This window comes from Pinus tabuliformis, chromosome 7 (assembly GCF_031772625.1).
Source record: "Pinus tabuliformis cultivar Carrire ecotype Pingquan chromosome 7, CPIR1, whole genome shotgun sequence".
NCBI lineage: Eukaryota > Viridiplantae > Streptophyta > Pinopsida > Pinales > Pinaceae > Pinus > Pinus tabuliformis.
The window spans coordinates 1085058193-1085073300 of record NC_142293.1 but is presented as its reverse complement, the minus strand read 5'-3'; positions in this window follow the sequence as shown (position 1 = coordinate 1085073300).

Sequence of the window (15108 nt, the reverse complement as noted above, 5' to 3'; positions counted from 1 at the left end):
TCATTCATCCCGTTTATTCATTGCTGGGAAACTGGTCCCATTATCCCCAGTTGGAGCCACCATTCCAAACGGAAAAGGAGCTGTATTAAGGTCCGGACCGGGTGGTTATCCCCCAATGTTGATACAACAATTTTCGGGGCATCAACACCACCTTATTTATTACTATGGCCCATCCCATTATTACATTATTCCCTTGGGCACCTCCCTCTGTACCCCATATTATCCCCTCTAGGTATACTACACTATAGTACTTTCATTTGGTGATCAATCACAAGAAGGGAAACACAAACAAGTTGGACGACATGCTCTCAAGGCCACCCACATAATTTATTACAACTTCAGGAACTCTTATGCACATGGAACCATTCAACCATGATGGATACAAAGTGTCATATTTAGAGGTTGAGGAATTCATGGAGGTGTTTCAAAAGTCGCAGCGTCAGAGTCATGTGCATGATCATGACAACATTATCGACTACAATCTCTAGGATGGGTTACCCTACAGGCTGGATAAGCTATGTGTTCCAAAAGGTGAGCGATTACAACTAATTAGAGAGGCTCACACCTCCAAGGTTGTAGGACACTTTGGTGTAGGGAAGATCGTGGAAAACTTGCAAAGCTATGTGTATTGGCCCACGAAGCAAGAACAAGTAGCTAGGTTCATAAGAGGATGCATGCTTTGCTGTACCAGCAATCCTGACAACAAGAAATAAGATCTATATCGTCCCTTACCAATACCTAATCATCCTTGGGAAAGCATTTCAATGGAATTTGTGGGAGGCTTACCAACCACCAGGAAGAGATATGACTAGCTATTTGTGGTAGTTGACGAGTTCAGAAATATGTGTGTTTCGATGCCCCATAAAAACACCATCAATGGAAAAAAAACATCAAACTTGTTCATTGGGTAGGTATGAGTGCACTTTTGGATACCAAGGAGCATTGTTTCAGACATAGACACAAGATTTCTCAGTGCATTATGGACTACATTGTGGGAGAAGATGGACACACATTTGAAGATATCTACAACATTCCATCCACAAATAGATGGGCAGACAAAAAAATTCAACAGGAATTTGGTGCAACTTCCAAGGGGATAGAAACAGAAGCATCCAAAGACCTGTGATGAAAATATGGTATATATACAACATTCTTGCAACAATGCTTCCCATTTGAAACTTGTTTTGGATATTTGTCACCTTCACCTTTGGACATTGCATATGGATAGCAAGGATAAGTGAGGGAAGATCTTATAGGGGATGCCTTGAGGGTTGAAAAGTTTGTTGAAAAGATTAGGTAGATCCATACATAGGTACAAGAGACACTGCAGAAGTCATAGGAGAAATATACGGCCAGGCATGATCAACACAAGATAGAGAAATCATTAAGACGGAGTATGGCTATAAGTGAACAAGGAGAGGCTACAGGGGGCTGCTAAGAAAATCAAGGATCTAAGGTATGGTCCCTTTGAGATACTAGAAAAGGTGGGTGATAATTCCTATAGACTTAGATTACCACCATATATGCTCATTTACTCAGTTGTGAATGTAGAGAATTGGAAACTCTATGAGAATTCTATGCTAGATCAAGAAGAGGAAAAAGTCCTACCTTTTGTGGAGTATTTGGCACCACATGCTCAAGCACAGTTGAAAAAATATAAAATTTTGCATAAGAGGTTTAGAGCTACAGGACAGGGGGACCATGACCATTGGCATATCAGGTTGAAAGGACAACTTCTAGGCAAAGTTAAATTGTATACGTGAGGGAAGGTGGAGGAAAAAATTCCTCACCTCCTTCAGTAGAAGCTCTTGGGGACCAAAAGCCTTCCAAAACAAAGTGGTATAATCCATATTCGATCATTGTATTATTTTTCATCCATCTTGATGCTTTAAGAGTGGAAAAAGTAGAGGAATCAACTCTCATGACCATTTTTATTTGTGGGATCGAGTTTGGAAAATTGGGGTATGGAACCTTCTAGGAGTGTTTTGAGGCATCAAACGATGTTTTTTTGGGGGTAAAACATTGTTGCTTTGGTGCAACACCTTTTTTTTCCTATTCTACACATAGATAATTTTCCAACAACACAAGAATCATGTGAATTAGAGTCCGTATGTGAAAGTTATGCCACTCAATGCTTGAATTTCTTGTTTTCACCACCATAATTCACGAGGATGCCACATCAACCCCCATTATTCATGAAAAAGAGGTTAGCCACATGATTATGATGTATAAGACTCTAGAAGAGTCTATATTGTAACTCTGGTTAAGAGTTGAGGCAATCTAACCTAACCACCAGTAGGCTATCGAGATGTGTTATAACCAAACCAATAGGAGGAAAGGGGTTCCATTTTTTCTAGTGCATTTGTTCCATAGATGAGAAAAAATAACCAAGAGGGTTAGGAGGTAGAGGAAACAAAGAATATTCATGCATTGTAGCAGCCCACGGGCCACATGCGTTACCTCATTTCACTCACAACCATATTTCCATTCAGAGAAATAGAGTGGAGGGGCCTCACCTTCCAATTAGTTTTTTATCACAAAAGGGTTTACTAGGTCATATCACGCGCCAATTGTGTTTGTGACCTTTTATTTTTTTGTTCTTTATTTTCTGCATAATTTCAATTCACATGCATTCACTATTAAAAGTAATCTAAATATCTATAAATCTAAAGAGATACAAAACTGTAATAATGTATATATTGGAATTTTTAAGTATAATTTTATAAGATCTGTTGTGATGGATTGTCCAGTGGAATATCCACAACAGTTTATGGATCACATGCTAACATCATGGTGTCGTCTTTTAGTCATGTGGCACTTCCCAAAGTTTCAACCTCAACTTAGATCTTGGGTGCCACCAAGGTCTCTAATCTCTGTGCAAGGTAGAACATTCTCGTTTATGGACAAGGATGGATCACTTTTGCACCCTCCATCTATAGTGACTTCATCCCCAACATGAGAGGAGATTTGTTACAACTCTGCAATGTGATGAAAAAATTGGAAATGGGTGATAGGAAGTTTCCAATTTCGTGGCCTCTATCATTTGTGCCCTTCCTCGCTAACCCAACCATTGGCATACTCAACGCAACATAATAAAAATATTTATGGTAAGTAATGAAAGTTTTCCTATTAGGAGCTCCATTTAACAAAGTGCCTTAGTATATGTTAACTCATCCTTCAGGACTTGTCAATATCTAGCCAAGCTGCATGCAAAGCCCTTCCAAGTGAGCCCATACATGAGGCCTTGAGGAATTTAAGGCTTGTATAGCCATTCTAAGCACACACAATGCAACACCATAATATTAGACTCAGACTATAAGTGAAAGTAACAACGACCACCAGATATAATGAATCATCATAGTTTCTCTCTTGTTGTAGACAACATCTTAACAACAGAACTTGTTGAATCTAAGGCATGGAGACTACTTCTCCATTACACACACAACTCATGAAATTCACACCCATTGTGATAGTCCATAAAAGTCATTAAACAGATATTCACAATATTATTTACTGGCCTTCACAATATTTACACCACAACTATTGAATTATTCATGCAACACTTATAATTGAAAACACTCACACAATTGATTCACTGGTCATATCACAATCAATATGAACATATAAGCAAATAACCATTCAAGAGAACATCAACATTATAGGGATCATCAAGCCCCTCACAATTAGGATATGTATTCACAACCCACTGCATTGAAACACACAAAGATACACATTCCTCTTGAAAATGTTGATATTCGCGTTACCACAAAATAATAACAATCATTATTATCTTTATATAAACATGCACAAGTTACAAGTAATCAACTTATATTAGTAACTAGATGACTAGGAATTGAGAGAGGGACTTCAACTCTCCTCCTGATTGTAGGCCAACTACACTGCAATATTTCTTGCAGTTGACCACGTTCGAGTCAGATTCAGATCCTGACGGGTAAAGTGCTCAAGGGAAACTTTACGATTAATTCACAACAAATGAGAATCCATAGTATAAAGTGCCTCCCCCCTGACAATCATGAGTCCATATACACAATGTATCCACTAAAACCACACTTTAAGGAGTCCAAAGCATGGAGTGCTCCACCCAATCGACCACCACAGGAGTCTAGAGCCCATAAGACCTCCACCCGCATCACACTTCAAGATTCTAGATCCACAGTTCCTCCACCTGTCTCTTACATGAATCTTGAGCACACTATGTCTATACCTCATAGGTTCCATGAGAGTCAAGAGACATTGGTCTCCACCTACTCAATTAACATGTTTAAGAATCCAAACACTGATGTCCACATAGTTGTTAACACCCAAAACTCCAAAGAAATGGCCTCCACCTAATCATACACGACACCCAAGAATCTAGAGCACACTCTAAGCTCCACCCACTCACTGCGTCCTTTGTATACGCACTCCCTCCTAGAATGCTCACCACTAAATGTTCTTCCTCTTATTTGCATGAACCATCCTTAATGCATCAGCCTCCATGCTTGAGTGCTTGAGCACTTCCTCTTCTTCATGAAGGTAATCATGTGTGTTCTTGCTACCAAAAATCTCTTTGACCATGTTGCCACACTACCAATGCATTTGTTACATAACCCCCCTTCCTTCTCCACCAATCTCTTCTATTTTCCTTTCACCCCTTCTCCCACTTTCCACAAGACAAGAATTGCCCTGTCCTTTTCTCAGGAAACCCATACACCCTTCAATTTTTGTGTCAGTAGGGCCATCATTTCATCAAGGAGATAGGTGGAAAATTAAATGAGGTGGCCTAGGTTTTTCGTTCAAATCACTACACAAGCAACTCCCAAGCTCTGAATCCGTGTCCTCTCTCTATCATTCCAGTCATATTCACATTGTCACAATTGATTACAATTACATGAAAATATTTATATGAAGGAGGAAAAAAGGGTTATCACAATTCAATATGCTAAATGAATTAAATTTTACTTCATATGTTCTTTTAGTATGGTAGTATTAGTTGTACACATTCATGGAATTTGATCAACAAGAAAGAAATTTTATGGGTTGTGGTGTCACAAAATATATCACAAGTTATTGCAATATGGTTGGGACAACTCATATATAGGTGTTACCAACACCATCCTAATTAAAAATTCGATGCCTTCATGGTTGGAAATGCATTAATTTAAACCACTACTTCGATGTAACTTCAATCTTACTATTTGAATTGCAACCAATATTTATTGTAAGAATGATACACTTAAAATGAATTGAATTTGGTAGGAGGATCACAAGGTTTTAGAGTGATCTTGTGTGTTTGGCATGTATGGAGTGTGTAGCTACACTAGTTTGGGAAAAGTGAATGAAATGTTCAATGAGTTAGGTTTTATCATGAAATATTCTTCCAAGGATGAAGTGGCCAATGTAGTAAATGAAATTTTCACCAAATTACAAGTGAGGATATTTTATTAAACTATTTCTACAAGAATTGGGTTGTCGATGATAAGATTCGTAAGTGCACATACTCTTACTTGTGTTTCGTCAAGATAAGAGGTCTACACTAACTCAGTTCTTTACATTTATGGAATGTGGATAAAAGGCCACTGAGATTTGCTCATGCAAATATGGAGATTAATAATGTTTTTAAGTCATACTATTTTTACTTGAAGATAAACTTTATGTATAATTGATGAAATCAATGTACTTGTAGGATGGATTGGTTGTTGTATACCCTCTTAACAAATGTTGAACCCTATTACTAGTTCAAGGAAATTTAGAAATATGAAGTATATTTGAACAACTATAGGAAAGAGAAGCAATTTAAATTGTTATAGAAAAGGCTAGACAAGTTCTAGATAGTAATTATTTTCCTCATGAGAGCTTATCTCTATATACTAGCTAAGGAATCAAAGCAATCATGGTAAACAATATATTGTCACTAATATCACAAATTGTTTATAATATATGATTTTCCATGGTCAGTTTTTAGTAATATTTGCTTATGTTCCCACTAGGGGATTCAAACCTATTATTAGATTAGCATGTGACCCTTCATTCATTATATAGGCACCAAACTATGATGTATATGCAAACATAACTATTATGGCCACTAATAATGTTGATCTATATGTTGAGGGACTTTTGTTTCCTAGAGAGGAGTTGTTTGGGTACCTAGAGATACTTCTAAAAACACCATCCTACTACTTTGAGAAAGACAAAATAGTTGGTTGTTTTGGTTAAAAATATATTGAATGAGGCAAAAAATCTCCGCATTATGGATTATGACATCAGCCTTGGATTTGGTGCTTTCCATTTATCTCTAAATAGGAAGAAGTGTTTTAGTAATCCCCCCAAATGTAACACCCTCCTCCCACATTTACCCAAGCTAACTGGTCCACTAGCGTAAACATGTGATGAAGATTTACTATGACATTATTCAACTCCCCATGTACAGTTAAGGAAGTGGAATTGACACACCAAAAACCAAACTAACCTTCCTGAGGAGCTACAGGACCCCCAGGGGCTAACCAACCACTCCAGGTGCCCAACCCCTAAGTTAACTTATTTTTTAACTCAACTAGACCCCTAGTTTCTCCCATGACAAGCCCTCAATATGACTGAAACCATCTAGTCACTCCCACAACAAGGACTCCACACGACTACAATCTTTTTCAGGTAGTTTTGTGCCAACGACCCTGAAATCTGAGCCACTTTTTAAGGGCTAGGACTCAGGCCTGCCTAGAACTTGATGCAATTCCCAGAAATGATAAATAACAAGAAGGAAATATATCTAATGCAAAACTTAAATAAGGATCTAACCTAACTCATCCTAGCCATGACAAACATTTCGTCAAACACATCGTGAACATGTAATGTACAAGTCATAAAAATACATCTAAACATAGGGACCTCATACTTATCTGAGATTCATTAAGAAGGTATGATTGTTGGGTTGTGTTATATTCTTTCCACGAATAGCCCTAATAGTTAAACCGGGGGTGAAGCCCCCCCCCCTATCGGGGGGTTTGAGGGGGGCAGTAGCCTCCCTACAGGGTTCGGGGCAGCGCCCCAGGGATTTTTTTTTTTTGGACCTATATTAGGTGGGCAGACCTACCTAAGGTTTTGTGCATGGATTTCACACATAGTTTTGGGCACGATGGTTTTCGGTCCATGGTTTTTTGTAGATCCGGTCAAGGGAACTATGGTTATGTTCTAATCCATGGTTAATGGATTGGGGTTTATGGATGCTTCGACATGTATATATATGTATTGTAACATTGAAAGAAACATAATGAAAAATCAATCTGGTAGTCTTGGTTTTGGGATCTAGGGGAAAATCTCTGTGTATATTTGTTTTATGTGTTATGCTCTCGCCATTGTTTATTTTCTGTTTTTAGAATTCGTATGCATGTAATTTATGTACGGGGTTAAAACCTACAATGGTGACCTCTCACAATAGATGCATTATCATCTATTAGGTCATACATTCATTTACATTTCATTTACTAATCAAAACATTATGAGAGACATAACTAAAGTCTGTCATAAAACCATGCTTATAACCAACATATAACCAACAAAATAAAATGATAGAACAACCATCAAAGCCACATAATAGCAAGTACAATACTCATGAAATATAAGGGAAAAGAGCTCTTATTAACATATGCAAAAGCCGCCCAAGTCATAGAATTCCACGTACCACTCAACCATAGAGTAGGCTGAACCAAATATTTCTTTCAACCAATCATCCCCATGCCATATTCCAATCATGAATGCAGGACTCACAAAAAAACCAACCAAGGCTTCTCGGACTGTACCATGTATCCCTCTATTACTTTTCAAGGGATTCCTAGGCCCGAAACCCTCATCTATACAACCAAGCTTTATCGTGTATCCTTCCATTACCAGTCAAGGGATTCCTAGGCTCAAACAAGGAACATACATTATAGGATTTACTGCAATCCCCCCATATATTGGTCAAGGGATCACTAGGACCTAAACAAGCATGGATACCTTCGGATATCTCCACCTAAACCGTGAGGAGTTTTCCCGTCTCCACCCTCAGTATTTACTATGTATCCCACCATTTACCAGTCAAGGGATTCATAGGCCTTTGGGAATTTTCCTTAGACCAACCCACTTAGTTTCAAACCATTTGGTAATCCAGCTCAACCAAATGCAAGAACCCCATCACACCATGGCTATTCGGAAAAGGAAAGTCAACGCTAAAACCACTATCACACCTAGCAAAACACATGCCAATGACAACAAGAGAACCAAATGCACACATGCATTTACCATGCATGACAAAATTGGTAAGGAAATCAGACATGCAACTTGATACCTGCAAGTAATCCCACTATAGCCGTTTGATCCATCTCTTCCTTGCTTGATCTTTACTTCCCTTTGCCTTCTTCTACTTCCTTTACCTTCCTTTCTCCAATGCTAGAGTGCTCTAAGAATGCTATAAGTGTGTAAGGGTATGAGAGAATAGAGAGAATAGGGAGAGATATCCAAAACTGAACTGAAAAAAGGGTTAACCAACAAAAGTTGTGAACTAATCATCATAAGCCTTTTTATTAGTGAGGCCTATATTTTCTTCAATTTTCCATTATTTCCTTCAATTTCCTCATCACATGCAACCTGCGATATTTCATCTTCCTTGTCTCATATTTTCCTTTCTTTTCATAAATAAAATGTCAATTAATGCCTCTTGCCTCTTGAAATCCTTTGCCAATTTCCGCTTAGCCACAATAAACCAAATGAACACCCACTAGGATGTTTTGCCGAACATTCAGCTTGGAAGATGTGTCTCATGACCTTGGTCTTATTTTGCCTTTATTAACTTTATTACATGAACTTTTGACCTCGGGTTGTTACACAAAAAAAAAATGTAAGGGAGTCTCAAAAATTGATTTAAATGTCCATGCATTTGAATGTGAACCATTTCAATTTTAGTACCTCAACCAGTAGGGGCATCTCACTCTAACAATACATCCTTTGTAGTCCTAGGTGATTTTCAGATAAAGAGGAGATCAAAATTGTTTGAAATTTTGTATGTAGAGAACACCAATTTTCGATGGAGTAGTGTGTGGATGTTTGCATAGGTGAAAAATTCACTATTGTGGGTTCAATCCAAGGACATAGATGGATGTAGTGACATTTTTGTTTTCCCACCATTCCTAGTACATTTTATGGGATTCCCAATTGATGTATTCCTTTCTTTCATGGGTGTATTATTTTACATGCCAATATGGATTTTAATTAGAATTGCATTGTTACGTTACAACTACAACAACTTATATTGAGGATCTTCCTCCTTTGGGATTTGCTTGCTTTGTTGACAAATCTCTAGTGGTGTTTTCCAAAATTTGTCATATGCTACATTTTCAACTCTTTAACGTAACAACTGTGATATATTTTCTCTCAATGTCATTAATGTATTGTCATTAGTTTGACTATAAATATGCTAGGTAATTATATAATGAACGGAGAAACATCATCTTCTACCATATAAATTCACTCACAGGAGATATTTATCTCCAACATTGCCCAATTCTCCAATGACATGCCCTCTTGTCTCAAATAATTCATTGCACTCAAGGCTCCTAATTTATGGGAAGGAAACACCATCAACACCGTCAAAGAGATTAAAAGGATAATGGTTCAAAATGCCACCATGATTTGAAACATCCAATTATTTATGGGAACTTAGAATGGTTGGTTTTATTATATTGTTATTACTACAACCATTATATTCACACTACATTGAATCATTTACCTTCTAATACTATTTCAGATTTTATTGTATTATTGGGATTAGGTTATATATATGGTATCAACTGCAACATACTACACTTTATTTATTGAATTTGTTTATACTACTTTGCACTTCAAATTGCTGAAGTGATTTTGAGTTGTCTTCTTAATAGTTTTAATCTAGAAATAAAATATAGATAAATCAGAACATTTAATCATTAAAGTGTACTTTGTGGATGTGTAATTACAATAAAATTGTCATCTCTTGATTGAATTTATTTTTTATGATTTAGCCCCCCATTTTATCCCTTTGACTATATGGATATTATTGATCTCTAACCCTAATCCTCTATTTTTACATATTCTTTGAATTATAATGTTTCTTCTCTTTCTCTTTTAACAATAATTTCTCTAATGCATCTTAATGGATAGTTACCTTCCCCTTTGTCACATACCCAGTTCCCTCATTGATTTACAGAGGTTGGTGAGTACCCAACATTTTATTTTTCTTTTTACTATCTCGAAAATAAGCTCCGATAACAGACAGGATTAGAAAATACCTCCTATATCTAGGTTTGCAAAACTCGGAACTAATACCACCATTTCATTCGACTCACTGTTAACTTTCTGATGATGTAAACTTTATCTCAATCTGATTCTCGGATCGCAAGTTATGCTCATTAGAAGTTTGCTAATAAGAAGGGCCCACGTCAGTCCATGGATCCCTACATGTACCCATGTGGTCCTTTCTTGGCCCATGTGGCACTATTGTGGCCACTTACCAGTCTGTTAGGAAACCTTCCCTATTGCACATTGCCTTAGGGTATGAAATTGCCTCGACCAACTCGTTGGTAACATGTACTACCCTACAACAATGGTTTGAATATGGGGAAGGGAGGCCTCACAATTAATCTCAACCATCTAACAACTATTAGACAAGTGGCACTAATTCCAATTGCAATCCCCCTGCTCATTAACGTCAACCGCGATGGGCCCCCTTAATCGATCTCGATCGTCAATATCTAGGCTTGTTGTCTACTTAGTTCCTTTAAAAATTCCAGTAACCTGAAGACCCACAAGCCTAGTAGGGTCCACCCCCAAGCAACATTACCTAAAACCATGTCACCTCAACATTGGGTTCTTAGCCTCTTCTCTACTCCAACCTCAATTGGAAAATGACGAGGTCAAAGATCTAAGCGCAGGTTCCACTCCAAGCCACATCATCCTAAGTCATGTCACACAAAGCAACATCATCTTAGCATGGGGTTCTCATCCCTTCCTTCATTCCAACTTCAATTAAGAGTGGTGAGGTTTGAGGTCTAAGATTCAACAACATCAATCCATTGTACTCTATTATGATGGTGCAAAGTCTCTTGATATGATGATTATTATAAGTTTTGTTTGACTAACTTGCACACAGTTTATCACAAACTTCATGGGAAAAAGGTGATACCACTCCATGTTTATGATCCAATCATGGTGATTTCACCACATTTGAAAGGATTTATTTCCCATTTTAAGTGTGGGGAAAAATAACCAAGGTTTATTGTCCTATGTGACATGCTCGAGGTGGGGCCCTCTAGTCCACGTGATATGAACACCTCAACATCGAGAGTTCGTTGCCTCCTTATGCTCTAATCTCAAAAATAAAATACAATATTTGAGGTTCGAGACCCAAGGTGGAGCTCACTGGTCAAAATCATCTTGGCACCTCAACCTTGAGGGTTCCTCACCTCCTTGTGCATACAAGTTTGTGGATGAAAGACACTGGCTAATGTTGTCCCATTAGCATTAGACCTATCCATAGTAAGGTTCACACAATTACCCTAGGGGTTCAACAACTTGATGACTCATAATTCAAGGTTCCAATGGGGTGTGGTTCTACCTTGACCCATCAATGTTGGGCTTCTTCCGTTAGAAATGGGTGCTCAACAAGAAGAAGGTGAAGCAATGAGTAGTGGGCGGTAGGCCAACCTCACATTTCTCTGATACAAAACCTTTAATAGATCAACTAGTCCTATTATTGACGCACTTGTTTTTCACAAAGGAGTTTGCAACACTTTAACCAGGCGATTTGATATACAAATATGGCATGAGAAGGTATATATGCATCTTTAGATGTGAATATTCCCATCTATTGGTTAACCCCATGTCTGTAGGAATTTGGGGTTTAAAACATCGACAGTGGATATCTCCCCTTCTCTTATCACTCTCTGAGTTTTAGTGCAAGGGTGAGAATGCCAAATTTTGGTAGTTAATGGCACATGGGCATGAGGCCTTGAATATTCAAATCTCTAAGTACGAACAAAAAAAGGATGCTAGATTCCATAACACTTACGATGCACCAATTATGAAGCCAAAAAAAGGAAAGATCCCTAACATCAACATATACACAAATGGTTATACTATGCAAGAGGATAATACACCAATCACTCCATTTCAGCTGACTTATTACCAATTGGTTAGACATGCTTAGAGGCATGTGTTTTTTAATTCAACTAAGTTCAAGAATACTAGTTTGATAACAATACATGAGGAATTAGATATCCCCCACTGAACAATATATGTTAGGTGAGACAATAAGTTATTCCATTCCATGACCATATCAATCAACATGAATGAGCATAAACACATTGTTTACCACATCAATCAAGAACAAATTAATGGGAAACACAACCTAGACATTCATTAGATTCATGACATCCAATATATCATTAAAATCATGAGCATAACGATGGCCTTAACCATTCAAGAATTCATTAGCATTAAGGAGAATACAAGAATTCATGCAGATATATGCAATTCATGGAACCTCACAATTCATAACTCAATATGTCAATGCATTTGACTTATGTAAGTTTGTAAAGATGTTAAGGAGGGACTTCAACTCTCCACCCAACCATAGGCCAACTACACTAACTTTCTTACAACTAACCATCCCTAAGCCGAATCCAAATTTTGAGGGGATGCTTTCTCAGGGAAATCACACCAAAATCTTGGTAGACACTCAAGAGATGGAGTCCATTATCTAGGAGGTTTCTTAACTACCCTATGGCAACAAACACCACAATGACTTACTTACTCCTCCGATTTCAATCACAGGGCTTCACCCAAGGTCCAAAATGGGCATTACTTAGGCTTGGACATTAAATCCACTATCTAAGTGATCTCTCAACTATATTTTCATAGTAAGCACCATAGGGGTCTACAGTTCACTTTCCAAGTGGTTAAAAACTTTCTTGCAAGCACCACAGTGACTCATATTGGCTTGTTTAGGTGGTTAATAGCTATCCAATAGCACCAAAGTGATTTGGTCATCCATTAAGCCTCTCATTGACCAATATGAGTTGGACACATACATTCTAGTGGCCTCAAACACATCAACACAGGGAATACCTTCCCAAATTCATAGCACAAGGCTTAGTCACGACTCCAACATTGATCCATGCACTCGATGACCAATGTTCAAGTAATTATCTCTCTCTAGTCACATTCTCCTTGCACCGTCACTTCAATTGTTTCTCTTCACATCTTTCTTTTACTCTCTTTTTGTTCTTTTGTTTCCTTTCTTGCATCTCTTCATTTACTTGAGAGAGTGTAACCTCCTTCTTCCATATCCTCAAGGAAAAAGACAACTATGGGAACCCACTTCCAATCACATCTCTTTCTATCTGTCAGGTGGTGGTGCCATCTATTGTGCCACCTCCTCCATCTTTGAGGGTGAGGGCATTGTTCTCCACTTCTCCACTCTCCCTCAGACTTGGATCCGTGTGCCCCTCCATCTAGGCAAATATTCCATTTATTTAATTATTTTCAAGAAAATAATTTAACACTTTAATTGTTTATAAGATTTGTCCTAGCGAGCTGAGTTTTCCACACTAGCTTTCATAGTTATGATCACATATAAAAAAACAAGAGTCAAAGAGAGGGACTGTTACAAATCTCATCTCCTTAAAGGAACACCATCCTTGATGTTTTATAACTAGAAAGTGAAAGAACAAAACCAAGCTTTATAAAAAAATGGATAAAGTACTCGTATTTGTTTAACACATTCCTAGGTCGCTTCATTGGGTACAAAGTGTTTCCATTGCACCTTGACCTATTCTATTACTTAGTTCTAACTCACGATTTTTCTCCAGTCTAGGATGCACAGTGGCTCTGGTTGGAAGTCTCCCTTGGAATCCACCTGTATCACAGACCAATTAATTACATGATTAGTGTCACATACATATTTTTTAAGCAAATAAATACGAAATACATTGTGTGATTTTATTATGGGTGGTAAAGTTAGTTTTTAAGCTACTTGTCCCACTCTCTCCAATATTTGAAATGGTCCACAAAACTTGGGTGCTAACTTAGCACAAGACCCCACTTTCAATGAGCTCTTCCTTGGTTTGATGTAGAGATATACATGCTCTCCCTCTTGGTAATATTTATGCATTCTCTGTAAATCTGGATAACTCTTTTTCCTATCCTAGGAAACCTTCAATATCTGCCTAATATTGAGTACTTCTTGCTCCATTTCTTTCAGGTAATCTGGTTGAAGAACCACTCTATTCATTGGGCCATTCCAGCTAATAGGAGTGTTACATTTTTGGCAATACAACACTTCAAAAGGAATCATCTTCAGTGACTTTTGATACCTATTGTTATATGGAAACTCAACTAATGTTAGGAAGTACTCCCACCTCTTTGGTTGATGCATGAAATACATCCTCAACATGTCCTCTAAAATTTGGTTTTACCCTTTCCGTATGACTGTATTTAAAAGGATGATATATTGTACTAAAAGCTAGTTGTGTCCCAATGCCAACAAACAATTCCTTAAAAAAATTTGATGTGAACTTGGCATTGATTTGAAAATATTTTCTTAGGTATGCCATGTAATCTGAATGTTTCCTTCATGTATATTTGAGCTATGTCAATGGCTTTGTGGGTGGACTTGAAAGCTATAAAATGAGTTACCTCACTCAATTTTTCTACTACCACCATGACGAAAACATGTTGTTTGTTTGTCTTCAGTAATCTCATAATGAAGTCCATAGATATGACTTCCCATTTCCATTTAGGGATTGGATTCGACTGTAGTATTCCCGTTGGGTGTCTGCATTCTAATTTGATTTGTTGGCATTCCACACACCTAGAAATGTACTCAACAACTTCTTTCTTCATCATTGGACAATAACATGATTTGTTTATGGTTGTTATCATTTTTTTTATAGCCAAGATGACCTTAGTAAGGTTGTCGAGTGAATTAATTGTATTTTAATTAGAACCAATTAATTGCACACACATAAATTGTCAACGAGGGTAGGTCTTTTGTTTCAAGATTAGTATGCAAATTACATGCAGGTAGAAATCATTAACTAA